Source organism: Cervus elaphus, chromosome 18, assembly GCF_910594005.1.
Source record: "Cervus elaphus chromosome 18, mCerEla1.1, whole genome shotgun sequence".
Classification (NCBI taxonomy): domain Eukaryota; kingdom Metazoa; phylum Chordata; class Mammalia; order Artiodactyla; family Cervidae; genus Cervus; species Cervus elaphus.
In genome coordinates, this window is record NC_057832.1 from 56,867,490 (window position 1) to 56,884,188 (window position 16,699).

Consider the following 16,699-nt stretch of genomic DNA (forward strand, 5'->3'; position numbering starts at 1 on the left):
GGCCTCCAGGGAAAAGTAAACGGGGCAGAAACAAGACAAGGGATTGCTATTTTTAACAATAAATTTTGTAGAACTATTTGAGTATGTTACACATGCATAACTTTCATAACAAATAAAACATGTTAAGAGTACATGGTAAGTCAAGAAAAACAGAACTTTAAAAAAGAGGGCTAGTTAATAAAAAATTTGTATCCTCTAAATTAATGATTCTGTTTCTAAAATAAATAATATTTAAAAAGAAGAAAAAAGTGAATAATTTAGACAAAAGATATTTTCTACTATGTTAACTGCAACCATAAATATATACATACATATATGTGCACACGCATGTATAAATGTGCGTGTGTGTGTGTGTATATATATATATATACACACACACGTGAGTATATATACATATAAAAAGAAACATTGTAAATGAGATAAAACCACTTTGGAAATCAACCTGGATAATCTAGTAAGATTCCATACGATTCCAATCTAGTAAGAATCCATAAGATTCCATATGATTCCAATCCAGTTAGAATCCATAAGATTCTAGTAATTCCATTACTAAAATATACCATTCCTAAGCTCATTCCATGTAACTCAGAGAAATTCTTAGATTTGTACACTGGAAGACAAGTACAAGAATATTCATAACAGCACTGTCAAAAACAAAACAAAGTTATATATAACTGAAATGGAAATAATGAATACATACTGAGATAATGTATATAACTGAAATCAATTGGAGAACAAGCAAAAGCATTCCTTCAAAATACTACTACAGAAGAGTAAAACCAATGACAAGTATACACGTCAATGTGTCTCTCAATAACATAATATTAAGAAAGAAGAAAACATTTCAGAAGAATACACATAGCCAGAGGTAATTTACAGTAAAACATGTATGATTAAATAATATACTATGTACAATACAAACAACAACATTTAGAAAAGTTACAGAGATAGATGATACAACATGCTTATAATATTCTAAAATAAACTTGATAGGTAGTATTTGTATTTTGTACACGTTAAGTGTTTTTTGCATTTTTACATTTTTCTATTGAATATTAAAATACATGAACCAATGGCACAGATTACAGTACAACAACCAAGAACTCACAAGAGTTATAACTGTATTTCATGTGTTCAAAACAGAAAAGACTAAACATGTTAGTAAAAACACGGGTAATAAAGTAAGGTGCAAACCGAACTTCTAGAGATAAGTTCAAATTCTAGAAGGGATTAATGGCATATGAGACACTGTAAGAAAAACAGAATATACTGTCTCATGAAGAAGAGTTTGATGCTAAAATACCTAACTGATAACTGAAAAAAGGGTTTTCTTTTCCTTTAAAAATAACATGCTCTTGAAATAATTTTTGAAAATCAGGAAACTATTTCAAAAGGGGGAAATTACATAACCCCAGAACACAGAGGCCACAACTGCCAAGTGGATTATTGGAATATACATGAATATGTCTGAGAAATTTATGAGTCCTCAAATTCTCCAGCAGCATTAAAATAGCATATATCCTCCCCCCAGGATATTTATGTAAAAAAGAGCAGAAAAAGCAAAACTTGACATACAGGGACTGGGCAGCTGGCTACACTGATGAAAGTGACTCCCTCCTACACACCAACTTTGCAAAGAGCACAGTGCAGATAAGTGCCTCAGAGAAATTTCAAGCAACCTTCAGATGTTTCCTAAAATACTTAAAATCTTATTTGTGCTTAAAATAAAGGGTCTACTATATTCCTTTAAATTCTTACCCTACTTTTTAAACCACCCACAAGTTATTGTGTTCCTGTTTTTATCTGTAATTATATTTATTTACAAGGTCTTCTTTATTAACAATGTTATAAACATTCACCCATAATATGATAATACTTATAAATATCAGCTCTTAACGACTGCCCAATATTTCATCAAACAAATGATCAAAAATTACTTAATCATCTGCCTAAATGTAATAATTATTTATAATAAATACATACAAAAACTTTAAATATCTATAATTATTTCCTTGGGAAACGAAAAAGAATTAATGGATCAAAGTAACAATTTTAAGCCTGTTGACACAAATTATCAAACTACTTCTCAAAATGACTGTACTTCTTCAAACATTCTCCCAATAATCTATGGGAGTTACTTAATCATGGATGGCACTGGATATTACCACTGTATTGAGTATTTCATATGCTGCTGGAAGGTTCTTATTGATGGTCTGACATGAATTTCTAAATGATAAGGCTGAGTAGCTTTTACTATCTGTATTTTCTTTGGGGAATCTCTATGTAATCTTTACTCCCTATCTTTTTATATTACATCACTGAATATTAATTATATAATATTCGCTGTTTGCCTATGATATTTGCTATAAATATGTTCCCAGCCTGTTGGCAACATGTTAATTTATTTATTTATATATTACTTCCGAACACCATTTCCAGAACACAGTCACTCAATTGTATTATCTAAAAAGCTCTGCATTAGATTTTTTTACAGAGCCCTGATTATTTAGAAACTTCAGATTAAAGCCTGTCTTTTACAAAAGCAAACAGCAACATGTAAAGCTATGATTTATAAAGAGTTATCCAGCACACTGATGAATAATACTCTGGAGAAGAAAGCTGTCATTGTAGACTCCATTCAACAAAAAGTTTATCTTTAAATTAAAATAAATAGTATTGTAAGATCAGGGCTTATTACAACTACATTTTAACTTGTTCTGCTAAAAACACAGTTCTTAGAGAATACTGAGTTCAATAACAAATTTAAATTAAGACAAAATAAACAACCTCCACAAAACACTGAACAATATGGATGCTGCAGGGTTACAATATTAATAAAATTAACTTGTCCAATCAATAATGAGACCTACTGTCCAGTTACTGAAGGTATCATCACCATCATCATAATAAAAACAACATCATCATCTTCATCACAGAGTACTAGTATTTCACTTGTTACAAATGGCTAAGTCTAAGATAGGGTTGTTTTAAAAGTCCCTCCCTCCTCAATAAGGAAAAAAACTTTCACTAAAGAAATCTTAGAAAAGACATAAAATTAGAGGAAAAAGTAAAAAACTCCAACTAAACTTCAACAATGACATCTACATACACATATTGATTTTCATTGATTTGTTTATATTTGACTTATTTTAATCATATTTGCTTACATCATGAATCTGATGACACAACAGGTCTACAAGAAAAATTATTTTCAAGAAAAATGTTTAATACATACATACACAGTGATTTCAATAATGTGTTATATTATATTATTATGATATATTATTATATATCATTATATCATTAATATGATATATTATTGTGGTTTCAATAATATGTGAAAACATTATATCAAAATATGAAATATATGAATATATGAAAATATAATTGAAATTATAAAGCAAAATTTTTCAAAAGTAATGTGGGATTTGCATAAAAGTAAAACTGACAGAACAGACAACAAAATAACACAGGTTTAAAGGTATAAGATTTTAATATATAATAACCAAAATGCAACTAAACAGAGAGGAAAATTTAATTTTAAAATTTATTTTTAAAAAGTTATCTCACAATATATAACACCAATCATAGAAAAAAAATTTTTAATAATTTAAAATATTTGCTTCTACTATAGGGGAAAGTAATTACTGAACCAAACAAATTACAAGAGAAACTTTACAAATACTAACATATACATTTTCTATCTTTTTCTAATATAAAAATAAAATCAGGAAAAGAATAAAAATAATTTGAAATCAACACATAAAGGTTAAAACATGTAAGAAGTCATAGTTATCTATAGGCAAATAATCGAAGGCTATCTAAAAACAAGTTCATGTAAGAGAAAATTCAGGATGAGGTCAATGTCTGAAAATTTATTAAACCTTTCTAATCATCTCTGAAATTTATTCTTATGTAAAATTAAATATTATAATACATGATCATTGGAGTACATATAAAATCAATATAATATAAAATATAAATAAAACATACTTTAAGTAAAGTCAATTCTATTCAAGAAAACAGATATATCCTTTCAAAGGCAGAGTATCACAGAAAGAAGGCTAATTAGGAATGAGAATATCTTAATTTTACTCTACCCAATTTTATGACCTGAGGAAACAATCACTTAACCTTTTTGAGATTCCAAAATTAAAGAATAAAGAACCTGTGTTACAAATCTCACAGGGCTGTATGGATCGAATGAGATAATATGCATTAGGAATGTTTTGTAAACCACCAAAAACATGTAAATATTGATAACTTATTATTTTCATAAATGGGGTGTTAGTCACTAATCTCTTTTTTTCTTTTTAAAATGAAGGGGGAAAGGCCTTGAGAAACAAAGTTTGGTATTACCCAAAAAAAAAAAAAACCAACCCACCGAAAAACATAAATGAGAAATTTATATGTTTCTAACGAATCCTCAATGAAGACTACTGCTTGAACTATGCACAAAATAAGTCTCACGCTTAAGTAAGGGTGAAATCTTTCTACTTTAAGTCCAAAGCACTTCTCAGGGCACATTGATCTTTCTTATTCTTCAAAGCTTCAGGAAAACTTATTATCAAATGCCTTATTTTTGTTCTGGCTCTCACTTTAGGGTGGAGGAAAACCTTATTATTAAAATGGGGATTGGTTTTTCCCTTTCAAAGTCCTACCCCTCTTTTCAGCTAGCACCAAAAAATTGCTCAGGGCCTAAGTAAATAAATAAGACAGTATATTAACTTTTTTTTGGACATAGTCTCTTTTTTTCTTTTTCCCTTCCCCTGACTTTCTAACCATGATGCTCTTAATATGGTATTAGAATTTTAAAACAAGGATTTATAGAAAACTAACCTTTTTTTTTTCCCTTCCAGAAAGGTATTTCAGGTGTTATATTTACTGCCTACCTTCCAATCAGTATCTAACCAGAGGTAGGAGTCAATATCTCTCCCTCAACAACTGAGAAGCACTAGACAAAATCAACAAGGAATAGAAAAAATGACCACCATAAACCAAGGGAATCTAATAACATCAACAAAGCATTCCAACCAATAAAAACAGAATATACATTCTGTTCAACTACACATGGAACATGAATCAAAGCATGTCCTAGGTCACAAAACAAACATTTTAAATTTAAAAGAACTGAAATCATACACCCAATTGATCATAATACAATCAAACTAAGAATCAGTAATAGAAAAATACCTATAAATTTCCCAAACATTTTGAAATCGAACAACACATTTCCAAATAATCAAGGGACCCCAAAGGCTCTCAGAGGAAATTTTCTTTAATATTTAACTACATGCAAATGAAAAATCAACATTGAAATCTCTGGGATTCAACTAAAGTGGAGTTGAAAGAAATTTAATAATAAAGGTATTCTTAGAAAAAGATTTATTATTAGGGGAAAAAATTCTCAACAATGCAATTGTTTATTGCCTTAAACTAGAAAATGGAAACAACATGAAAATAGGAGTAGCAATACTCATATCAGACAAAACAAACTTTAAAAACAAAGGCTATAAAGACAGACAAGGAAGGGTACTATAGACTGATAAAGGGATCAACACAAGAAAAGGATACATTATACTTCTTGACATATATACACCCAATACAGAGCACCTAAATTTATAAGGCAAATACTAACAGACATAAAGGGAAAGATCAACAATAATACAATAACAGCAGGAGACTACACTCCATTGACATCAATGGACATACAGACATAAAATCAATAAGGCAACAGAGGTTCTAAATGACACAGATATGTTGTATTTCATTGATATGTCCAGCACACAACATCAAAAAAAAAAAAAGCAGAATATATATTCTTCTTAAGGATGCATAAAACATTCTTTAGGATAGATCACACACATGGTCACAAAGCAAGCCTCAACAAATTTAAAAGGATATAAATTATGTCAACCAACTTTTCTGATCACAAAAATATGAAATCAGAAATCAACCACAGGAAAAAAAAATGAAGAATGAGCAAACACACAGAAACTAAACAACACATTACTAAGAAACAATGGGTCAATGACAAAATCAAAGAATAAACCAGAAAATATCTTAAAAGAATGAAAATGAAGACACAACTTTACAAAATCTCTGGAATGCATCGAAAGTAATTCTAAGAGGGAAGTTCATAGTGATACAGGCCTTCCTCAAGAAACAAGAAAAATGACAAATAACCATTAGTTCAGAGAATTAGAAAACAAAGTCCAAACTCAGCAGAAGGAAGGAAATAATAGAGAGTAGAGAGAAATGAATTTTTAAAAAAGTAGAAATGATCAATAAATCAGGAGCTGGTCTTTTAAAAAGATAAACAGGAGAAGGAAATGGCAACCCACTCCAGTATTCTTGCCTGGAAAATCCCATGGATGGAGGACCCTGGGAGACTGCATACAGTCCATGGGGTCGCAAAAAGTCGGACACAACTGAGCGATTTCACTTTCACGGAGAGGAAATAGGCTGATGTTTGTTTAAGCTCCTAGGTTAAGATACCACTTTAAAAGAAAAGAAAAAAAATAAATAAATAAAAAATAAATAAATAAAAAGATAAACAAAACTGACAAATTTCTAGCTAGACTCACCAAGAGAGAACCCAAATAAACAAGAAATGAAAGAGGAGAAAAATCAACTAATACCACAGATATAAAATATCATAAGAGAATACTATAAGCAGTTATATGCCAACAAACTGAACAACCTAGAAGAAGTGAAAAGGTTCTAGAAACACAGTCTGCCAACAGTGGGTCACAAAGAAAACAGATAATGTGAACAGACCAATCACTAAAAGTGAAATAGAATCTATAAACAAACTTCCTGCAAACAAAAGTCTAGGACTGGATGCCTTTATTGGAGAATTCTATGAAACATATAAATAAGAACTTGTAACTATCTTTCTCAAAACTATTCCAGCTTTGCACAGGGGCAGTATCGTAGCCAATGAGGTTTATCCAAGGCGTGATTATTGCTAATTGAAAACTTTTCTCAAAACTATTTCAAAAAATTAAGTCACTGAGGCCACCATCATCCTGATAAAAAAGCCAGACAAAGACACTATTAAAAAAATAAAATTACAGGCCAGTTATCTTTGATGAATAGATATACAAAACTCAGTAAAATATTAGCAAACTGAATCCAACAATACATAAAAAGGATCACACAACATAATCAAGTTGTATTTATTCCAGGGTCACAAGAATGGCTCAACTATGCAAATCAGTCAATGTGATACACAACAATAACAAAAAAAGAGACAAAACCACATGATTATTTCAATAGATACAGGAAAAGCATTTCACAAAAATCAACATCCATTCATGACAAAACACTAACCAAAGTGGAAAGAGAGGCCATATCTCAAAACAACAAAGACCATTTATGACAAACCCACAGCCAATATAACACTCAACAGCAAAAAGCTGCAAGTCTTCCTGCTAAACTCACAAACAATACAAAGATGTCTCACTGCTACTATTCAACACAGTATTGAAAGTCCGAACCACAGCAATCAGAGAAGAAAAATAAAACAAAACAAAAAAGGAATTCAAATTGAAAAGGAAGAAGTAAAACTGTCACTCTTGGCAGATGACATAATAATGTATACAGAGAATCCCAGAATCTCCACACAAAAACTAGAAGAACTAATAAATGAATCATCAAGGTTGCAAAATACAAGATTAAAATACAGAATCCAGTATACTTCTACACACTAAAAATGAAATATCAGAAAGTGAAAGTTAAAAAACACATGCATATAAAATTGTGGGGAAAAAAACCCAGGAATAAACTTCACCATGGAAGTGGAGGACCCATACTGTAAAAACTATAAAGCACTGATAAAGGAAACTGAAGATGATTCAAAGCTCATACTCTTAGATTGCAACAATACTGTCAAAAGGGACATACTACCCAAGGAAATCTACAGATTTAATGCAATCCATACCAAAACAGGACATATTTTTTATAGAACTAGAATAATCCTAACATTTATATGGAACCACAGAATACCCAGACTTACCAAAACAAACCTAAGAAAAAACAACAAAGGGAGGCATAAGCCATCAAGACTTTAGATTATCCTATAAAGCTACAGTAACCAAACAGTATGGTACTGGTACAAAAACAGACACAACAGATCAATGGACTAGAATAGAGAGTGCAGAGGTAAACCAATACAATCACAGTTAATTAATCTATGACAAAGGCAGCCAGAATATACAATGGAGAAAAGTGTCTCTTCAACAAATGGTGTTAGCAATGCTAGACAGCTACATGTAAAGCAATGAGTTTAGAACATTCCCTCATACAATATACAAAAATAAACCCAAAATGGTTTAAAGACATAAATGTTAGCCATAACACTATAAAAGTTCTAGAAGGGAACATAAAATATAGGCAAGACATTCTTTGACATAAATCACAGCAATATTTTCCTACATCTGTCCCCCAAGGCAAAGGAAATAAACACAAAAATAAACAAAGAGGATTTAATCAAACTTAAAAGCTTTTATACAGCAAAGGGCAAACTCCAGGAGAAGGTGAGGAAAGGGAAGCCTGGTATGCTGTAGTCCATGGGATTGCAAAGAGTCTGACATGACTAGGCAACTGAACAACAACAACAATAAAAGCAAGGGAAACAAAGTAAAAAGACAACCTACAGACTGGGAGAAAAACATCTGCAAATAATGCAACTGACAAAGGATTAATATTTAAAGTATACAAACAGCTCATACAACTCAGTATCAGGGGGGAAGAAAAACACACAATCCAATCAAAAAAATGGGTAGAAGACCTACAGAAACGTTTCTCTAAAAAAAACACACAAATAGCCAAAAGGCACATGAAAAGATGCTCTGGTTATTTTACATCAATTATATCACAATAAAGCTATGTTGTTGTTTTTTAATGAAGAAAAACTGCAACAGAAATACATCAAACAGAACTAAAGGGCTTATTCAACAGCCAAAAAAATCATTTCCTATCTTCATCTTACTTATGAAAGACATCAAGAATTATCTATACGACTTTGATTTTTTTTTTTCCTCTCAAACTGCCATCTAAATGATTCCTATGTGGTAAGTTTTGCATATACACATAGAAAACAGACACTAATCCTACCTTCAAAACATTTATATTATAGCTTTGCTGACAAACTCCAAAACAGAACTACAATCCAGGCAGTTCATTAACCAGAAAGTTTAACAATAAACTTACACGTTAAAAGGATTTTTCCCCAGAGAGCTAAAAATAATTACATAATTCCTAATTATGGATATAAGAGGTACTACTTCTCTAGGGCCCTGGCACTCCAAAAGATCAAATGTTTGGTGTACAGTGACTTCACTATATTAGTAGATGTTATGATACATTTAGAAAATACTGAGTTAAAAGCAAAATAAAGCTGGCTTCTTCACTACACTGTTCCTTGTAACTATTCATATGTACTAAGTCATCTGAAAGAGGCATATACAATAATATATAATATTCCCCAATCTATTTGTTTCTCATCCCCCGCCTCCCCCCCCCAAATTACATAAGATCTAGTAGGACTAGCACTCACAGAACACACTTAAGAAAATACAGTAACTTGACCATAGTGGTTTGGGTACAATACTAAAGAAACAAAATCCATCTAAATCCACTGATAGAACTTTTTCATTTACCCTTTAAAAATCTCAGTAAAGGACCTTATTTACACTGTATAAAGCACAAAGAAGCAATAATATAAATAAGGAAGATACATAACCATGTATTCTATTCTTGTATGACTACAGTATCCATTAAATACTCTAGTAGAGGAGAGGCATATAACATTCTTCCCTCAAAGTCCTAGTAAGAAATGATGAAGGAAAAGATCAGGGTGATGCTTCCACAAGCCAAAGAACACTAAAGATTGCCATAAACCACCATAAGTAGGGGAGAGGCACATAACATTCTTCCTTCAAAGTCCTAGTAAGAAATGAACCCTACCAACATTCTGATTTTGGACTCTCAGAGGGACCAGAACACGTGATCCCAAAACCAGGCATGTGGATCATTTTGAGCTGAAGATGAACAAGACCTAACAGACTAGGGAAGAGTTTGTTTTACCCTTAACTTAACCACCTCAAAGAATTTAGGCAGAGAGTCTTTACCCAGAAGAGAGTTAAAACCAGACATAACATTTTACATCAGAAAGGCTTACCTGCATGGCATGGGAAACATTTATTTGGCAAACATTTGCTCTTCCCATCCTCCTGTTAACTGCCTTCCTCCTGTGAAGTCTCAGACCTCTACTCTCTCTCCTCCTTAGCTAACAATGGCATATAAGCCTCAACTGCCTGATTTAGAGCCTCATACCTTTGGGGGTCTCTTACATATGAAATTAAATCTTTCTCCTATAAATCCCCTGTTCTATGCTAATTTAATTGTTAGACCAGCCAAAGAACCCAAAATGAGAAGGGAAAAATTTCTCTCTCCTACAACTTCTAGCCTCCAGATCTGCGAGACAATAAATTTCTGTTGTGTAAGCCACCCAGTCTGCAATACTGCTAAGGCAGCTCTAGCACAGCAACACACGATACCAGGTGTCCAGACACTGTTACAGGAACTTGTATATTGCTCATTTAATGCAACAATCCTCCAGTTAGGTATCTTCATCTATCTCACTTTATAGACATCAAAACTGAGGTGCAGAGCAGTTAACTATCTTGCCCAAGTTCACATTTATTAGGTTTCAAACGCAGGATTAGGGAAGTAACACAAATGGTGGTGTCCTGTAGCATAACAGAATATTTCAACTCTCTGGCTAACAACATCAAAGTTCGAATCTCTAGCCCTCTAAAGCTTTATTCTCACAATATACTCTCTAAAATCTTCTAATTATTACTTTCTACTTGAAAGAGTAGGAGCAGATTCAGTTGGCTTCAAAAGGAACCCTAACTGATAGATAAGGAGACTTCCATTAGGAACTGGAGTGACAGTGAAAGCTGAATTACTTAGAAAATCTGGCAGTGCTCACAGACTCAAAAATTATCCAAGTGATTTCTAACTACAACTTGTCATATAGATTTTGAGTTTTGCAATGAGGTAGCAAAGGGCCTATGTGACAAACCTGGCCACAAAAATTAGTTCCTCAAACAAGATCTTAACAACCCAGATAATCACGATAGAGTGATCACTCACCTAGAGCCAGACATCCTGAAGAGCGAGGTCAAGTGGGCCTTAGGAAGCATCACTATGAACAAAGCTAGAGGAGGTGATGCAATTTCAGTTGACTATTTCAGATCCTAAAAGATGATGCTGTGAAAGTGCTGCACTCAATATGTCAGCAAATTTGGAAAACTCAGCAGTGGCCACAGGACTAGAAAAGGTCAGTTTTCATTCCAATGCCAAAGAAAGTCAATGCCAAAGAATGCTCAAACTATCGCACAATTGCACTCATCTCACACGCTAGTAAAGTAATGCTTAAAATTCTCCAAGCCAGGCTTTAGCAATACATGAACCGTGAACTTCCAGATGTTCAAGCTGGTTTTAGAAAAGGCAGAGGAACCAGAGATCAAATTGCCAACATCTGCTGGATCATCAAAAAAGCAAGAGAGTTCCAAAAAAACATCTATTTCTGCTTTATTGACTATGCCAAAGCCTTTGACTGTGTGGATCACAATAAACTGTGGAAAACTCTTAAAGAGATGGGAACACCAGACCATCTGAACTGTCTCTTGAGAAACCTGTATGCAGGTCAGGAAGGAGCAGTTAGAACCGGACATGGAACAACAGACTGGTTCCAAATAGGAAAAGGAGTACATCAAGGCTGTATATTGTCACCCTGCTTATTTAACTTATACACAGAGTACATCGTGAGGAACACTGGGCTGGATGATGCACAAGCTGGAATCAAGACTGCCAGGAGAAATATCAATAACCTTAGCTATGCAGATGACACCACCCTTATGACAGAAAGCAAAGAGAAACTAAAGAGCCTCTTGATGAAAGTAAAAGAGGAGAGTGAAAAGGCTGGCTTAAAACTCAACATTCTAAAAACTAAGATCATGGCATCTGGTCCCATCACTTCATGGCACAGAGATGGGGAAACAATGGAAACAGTGACAGACTTTAATTTCTTGGGCTCCAAAATCACTGCAGATGGTGACTGCAGTCATGAAATTAAAAGACGTTTACTCCTTGGAAGAAAAGCTATGACCAACCAAGACAGCATATTAAAAAGCAGAGACATTACTTTGCCAACAAAGGTCCATCTAGTCAAAGCTATGGTTTTTCCAGTACTCATGTATGGATGTGAGAGTTGAACCATAAAGAAAGCTGAGCACCAAAGAATTGATGGTTTTGAACTGTGGTGTTGGAGAAGACTCTTGAGAGTCCCTTGGACTGAAAGGAGATTAAACCATCCTAAAGGAAACCAGTCTTGAATATTCATTGGAAGGACTGATGCTGAAGGTGAAGCTCTAATACTTTGGCCACCTGAAGTGAAGAACTGACTGACTGGAAAAGACCCTGATGCTGGGAAAGATTGAAGGCAGGAGGAGAAGGGGACGACAAAGGATGAGATGGTTGTATGGCATCACCAACTTGATGGACATGAGTTTGAGCAAGCTCTGGGAGCTGGTGATGGACAGGGAAGCCTGGTGTGCTGCAGTCCATGTGGTCACAAACAGTTGGACACGACTGAGCAACTGAACTGAACTGACTGACTGACTGACTGACTGATCTTAAAGCACTTCATCTATTATGACCATAATAGATGGTCATAGACTTACTAGATCTCTCTCTAAAAGCAAGACTATATATACATAGACCAATTGAGAGGAGGAGGGTAGGGAGCAATAGAGAATAATGGAGAGTTTCACACTACCAGGGGAGACTAGAGATCAGTGTTACAGCTTGGCTTTTCCTATACAACAAAGTTGACAATGGCCCAAAGTTGATCATTTCTTCTCTTTTTTGTCTTTCATGCTCTTAATCTAATTCACTTCATGTTAACTCCCTGTGAAAACACTGTGCCCACAAATTAGCTCACAACTTGACAGTTAAATATATTTTAAAACAAAACACATTATTCTATTATAGTTTGAATTATGTCCCACAAAAAGACATGTTAAAATCTTAGCCCACAGTACCTATAAATGTGACCTTATTCAGAAACAGGTTCTCTGCAGATGTAATCAAGACAAGGTCACAATGGATTAGGATACGCTCCACTCCAATGACCAGAATCCTTCTAAAATAAGGGGAATTTAGACACAGACACACAGAAAGGAAAATGCCACATTAATACAAAGACCCACAGGGAAGAGGTCATGTGAAGACAGAGGCAGCGAAGAGAATGACACATTTATAAACCAGGTAAAACCAAGGGTTTCCAGCACCAACCAAAAACTAGAAAAGGTAAGGAAGAATCTTCAGAGACAGCGTAACCATGTAAATAGCCTTGATTTCAGACTTTTAGCTTCCAGAACTCTGAGAAAATAATTTTCTGTTGTTTTAAGTCACTTGGTTTGTGGTAATTTGTTAGAGTAGCCCTAGGCATCTAATACATCTTCTCTCCAATATATTCACTTTTTCTCATCTTTAATCAAGCCTTAATTTAGGCCTGAAGCTATAGACCTAACAAGTTAATTAAGAACTGAAGTCAACGAAGGTTTCCCAAGCAAAGCAGCTGCAGGATGAGCCATTTAATCTTCTACACGACGTTCACTGGCCCATTACCAGCAAGTTCCCGTATTCTTAGTTTAAGAGCTCTTGAGCTACTGAACACAATTTTCACAATGAATGAATTATGTTTGTAAAAAGGAGTTAGGAAAATGGAACAGAAAACTGTTTAGGCTTAAAACACAAATATCAGACACTTTGCTACATAAAATGGAGATCATGATCTCAATTCCACTACTAGTGTTTCTTGTCCATCTGCTTCATACTGCAAGAAAATATTCAACAATTATGCATAAAAAACCAACTGGAACAATGACAGATACTAAGTACTAGAATATATTACTAAATGCATACCATGCGTGTTAAGTCACTTTAGCTGCAGAATGTTTCTAATTACAAAAGTCCTGAATTAGTCCTACAATAGTCCCAGGAAATAGATGATACATTAAACTATGATCATATCAAGTAAACTATGTATACAAGTTGTTATCCATTATAAGAGATAAAGAAAATTCAAAAACCAAAATATTCTAATGATTCCTCCACTTTAAGAATGAGCATAGTAAGATTTAAAATGGATAACCAATAAGGATCTACTGTATAGCACATGGAATTCTGCTCAGTGTTATATAGCAGCCTGGATGGGAGGGGAATTTCAGGGTGAGTGGGTATATATATACACATACGTATGGCTGAGTTCCTTCACTGTTCACCTGAAACTATTATTAACAACATTACTAACTGGCTATACCCAGTACAAAATGAAAAGTTTGAAATAAAAAACAAAAAAATGAGTATAGTAATGGTACAGTTTCCAGATGATTTTATAAAATAATCTCTCAGGTATCTTTGGTTTTGTTTTTCCTATTTATTGAGATTTATGTCACATACCATCAAATTCACCCATGTAAATGATATGTGTGTATATATAACACAGAGACTATATATCCAATATTTACATATTCAGAGTTGTATAACCATCACCACAATCTAATTTTAGAACATTGCTATCACCTCCAAAAACAAACTCCATGTCGATTATCAGTCACTTCCTATTTCTGCTTTCCCTCCAACCCACTCTGCCCCAACCTGAAACAATCTACTTTCTGTTCTTATGGATTTTCCTATTCTGGATATTTCATATAAATAGAATGATATAATTTGGTCTTTTATGATTGGCTTCTTTTACTAAGCATAATGTTTTCAAGGTTTATCCACAAGGCAGCATATATCAGTACTTCATTTCTTTTTACTGCCAAATAATATTCCACATATGAATGTAACATGTTTCTTTATTTACCATTTGATGGACATTTAGACTGTTTCTAATTTGGGACCATTATGAATAAAGCTGCTATGAATATTCATGTATAAGTTTTTGTGCAGACTTACGCTTTCATTTCTCTTAGGTACTATGAATGGAACTGACAAGGTGTATGGTTACTTACATTTAGCATCTTGAGAAACAAGCAAACTCTTCTCCAAGTGGGTGTACCATTTAACACTCCCATCAGCAGGATACGAGAGTGCCAATTTCTTCACATTCTCACCAACACTTACTAGAGTATGTCTTTTTAATTTTGGCCATTCCAGGGAGTATGAAATGGTATTCTATATGGCATTGATTTGCATTTCCCTAATGACTAATATTGGCTAATGTCAGCTAATTGGTTAATATTGGCTAGTGACTAATATTGGCTAATTCCCTAATGACTAATAATGGCTGGATGGCATCATCGACTCGATGGGCATGAGTCTGAGTAAACTCCGGGAGTTGGTGATGGACAGGGAGGCCTGGCGTGCTGCGATTCATGGGGTTGCAAAGAGTCGGACACGACTGATCGACTGAACTGAGCTGAACTGAACTGAATGACTAATCACGTTGAGCATTTTTTCATGTGCTTATTGGCCATTTGTGTATCTTCTTTCAAGAAACATCAAGTCCTTTGTCCGTTTTTTAGTTAGGTTCTCCTTTTTAACTTTTGAGTTGAAAGGCTCTTTATATTTTCTGCATACAAGTTCCTTGTCAGACATATGATTTATAAATATTATATCACATTCTATGTGCCGTTCACACTTTCTTTTTTTAATTAATTAATTTATTTTAATTGGAGGCTAATTACTTTACAATATTGTAGTGGTTTCTGCTATACATTGACATGAATCAGCCATGGGTATACATGTGTCCCCCATCCTGAACCCCCTTCCCACCTTCCTCCCCATCCCATCCCTCAGGGTCATCCCAGTGCACCAGCCCTGAGCGCCCTGTCTCATGCATCAAACCTGGACTGGCGATATGTTTCACATACGGTAATATACATGTTTCAATGCTATTCTCTCAAGTCATCCCACCCTCACCTTCTCCCACAGAGTCCAAAGGTCAGTTCTTTATCCCTGTGTCTCTTTTGCTCACATATAGGGTCATCATTACCATCTTTCTAAATTCCATATATATGCATTAATATACTGTATTGGTGTTTTTCTTTCTGACTTACTTCTCTCTGTATTATAGGCTCCAGTTTCATCCACCTCATTAGAACTGATTCAAATGCATTCTTTTTAATAGCTCAGTAATATTCCATTGTGTGTACGTACCACAGCCTTCTTATCCATTCATCTGCTGATGGGCATCTAGCTTGCTTCCATGTCCTGGCTATTGTAAACAGTGCTGCGATGAACACTGGGGTACACGTGTCTCTTTCAATTCTGGTTTCCTCGGTGTGTATGCCCAGGAGTGGGATTGGTGGGTCATATGGAAGTTCTATTTCCAGGTTTCTAAGGAATCTCCACACTCTTCTCCACAGTGGCTGTACTAGTTTGCATTCCTACCAACAGCGTAAGAGGGTTCCTTTTTCTCCGCACCCTCTCCAGCATGTATTGTTTGTAGACTTTTTGATAGCAGCCATTCTGACCAGCGTGAGATGGTACCTCATTGTGGTTCTGATTTGCATTTCTCTGATAATGAGTGATGTAGAGCATCTTTTCATGTGTTTGTTAGCCATCTGTATGTCTTCTTTGGAGAAATGTCTGTTTAGTTCTTTGGCCCATT

The 16,699-nt window shown here is 34.2% G+C and overlaps 1 protein-coding gene and 1 pseudogene across 1 annotated transcript in view; one reads left to right on the forward strand and one right to left on the reverse strand.

The window, feature by feature from the left end:
• The window catches only part of COG5 (component of oligomeric golgi complex 5), a 269,120-nt gene that overhangs the window by 153,055 nt on the left and 99,366 nt on the right, over positions 1–16,699 (reverse strand). The window lies entirely within an intron of this gene.
• Positions 6,914–7,095, forward strand: LOC122675052 (annotated as a pseudogene).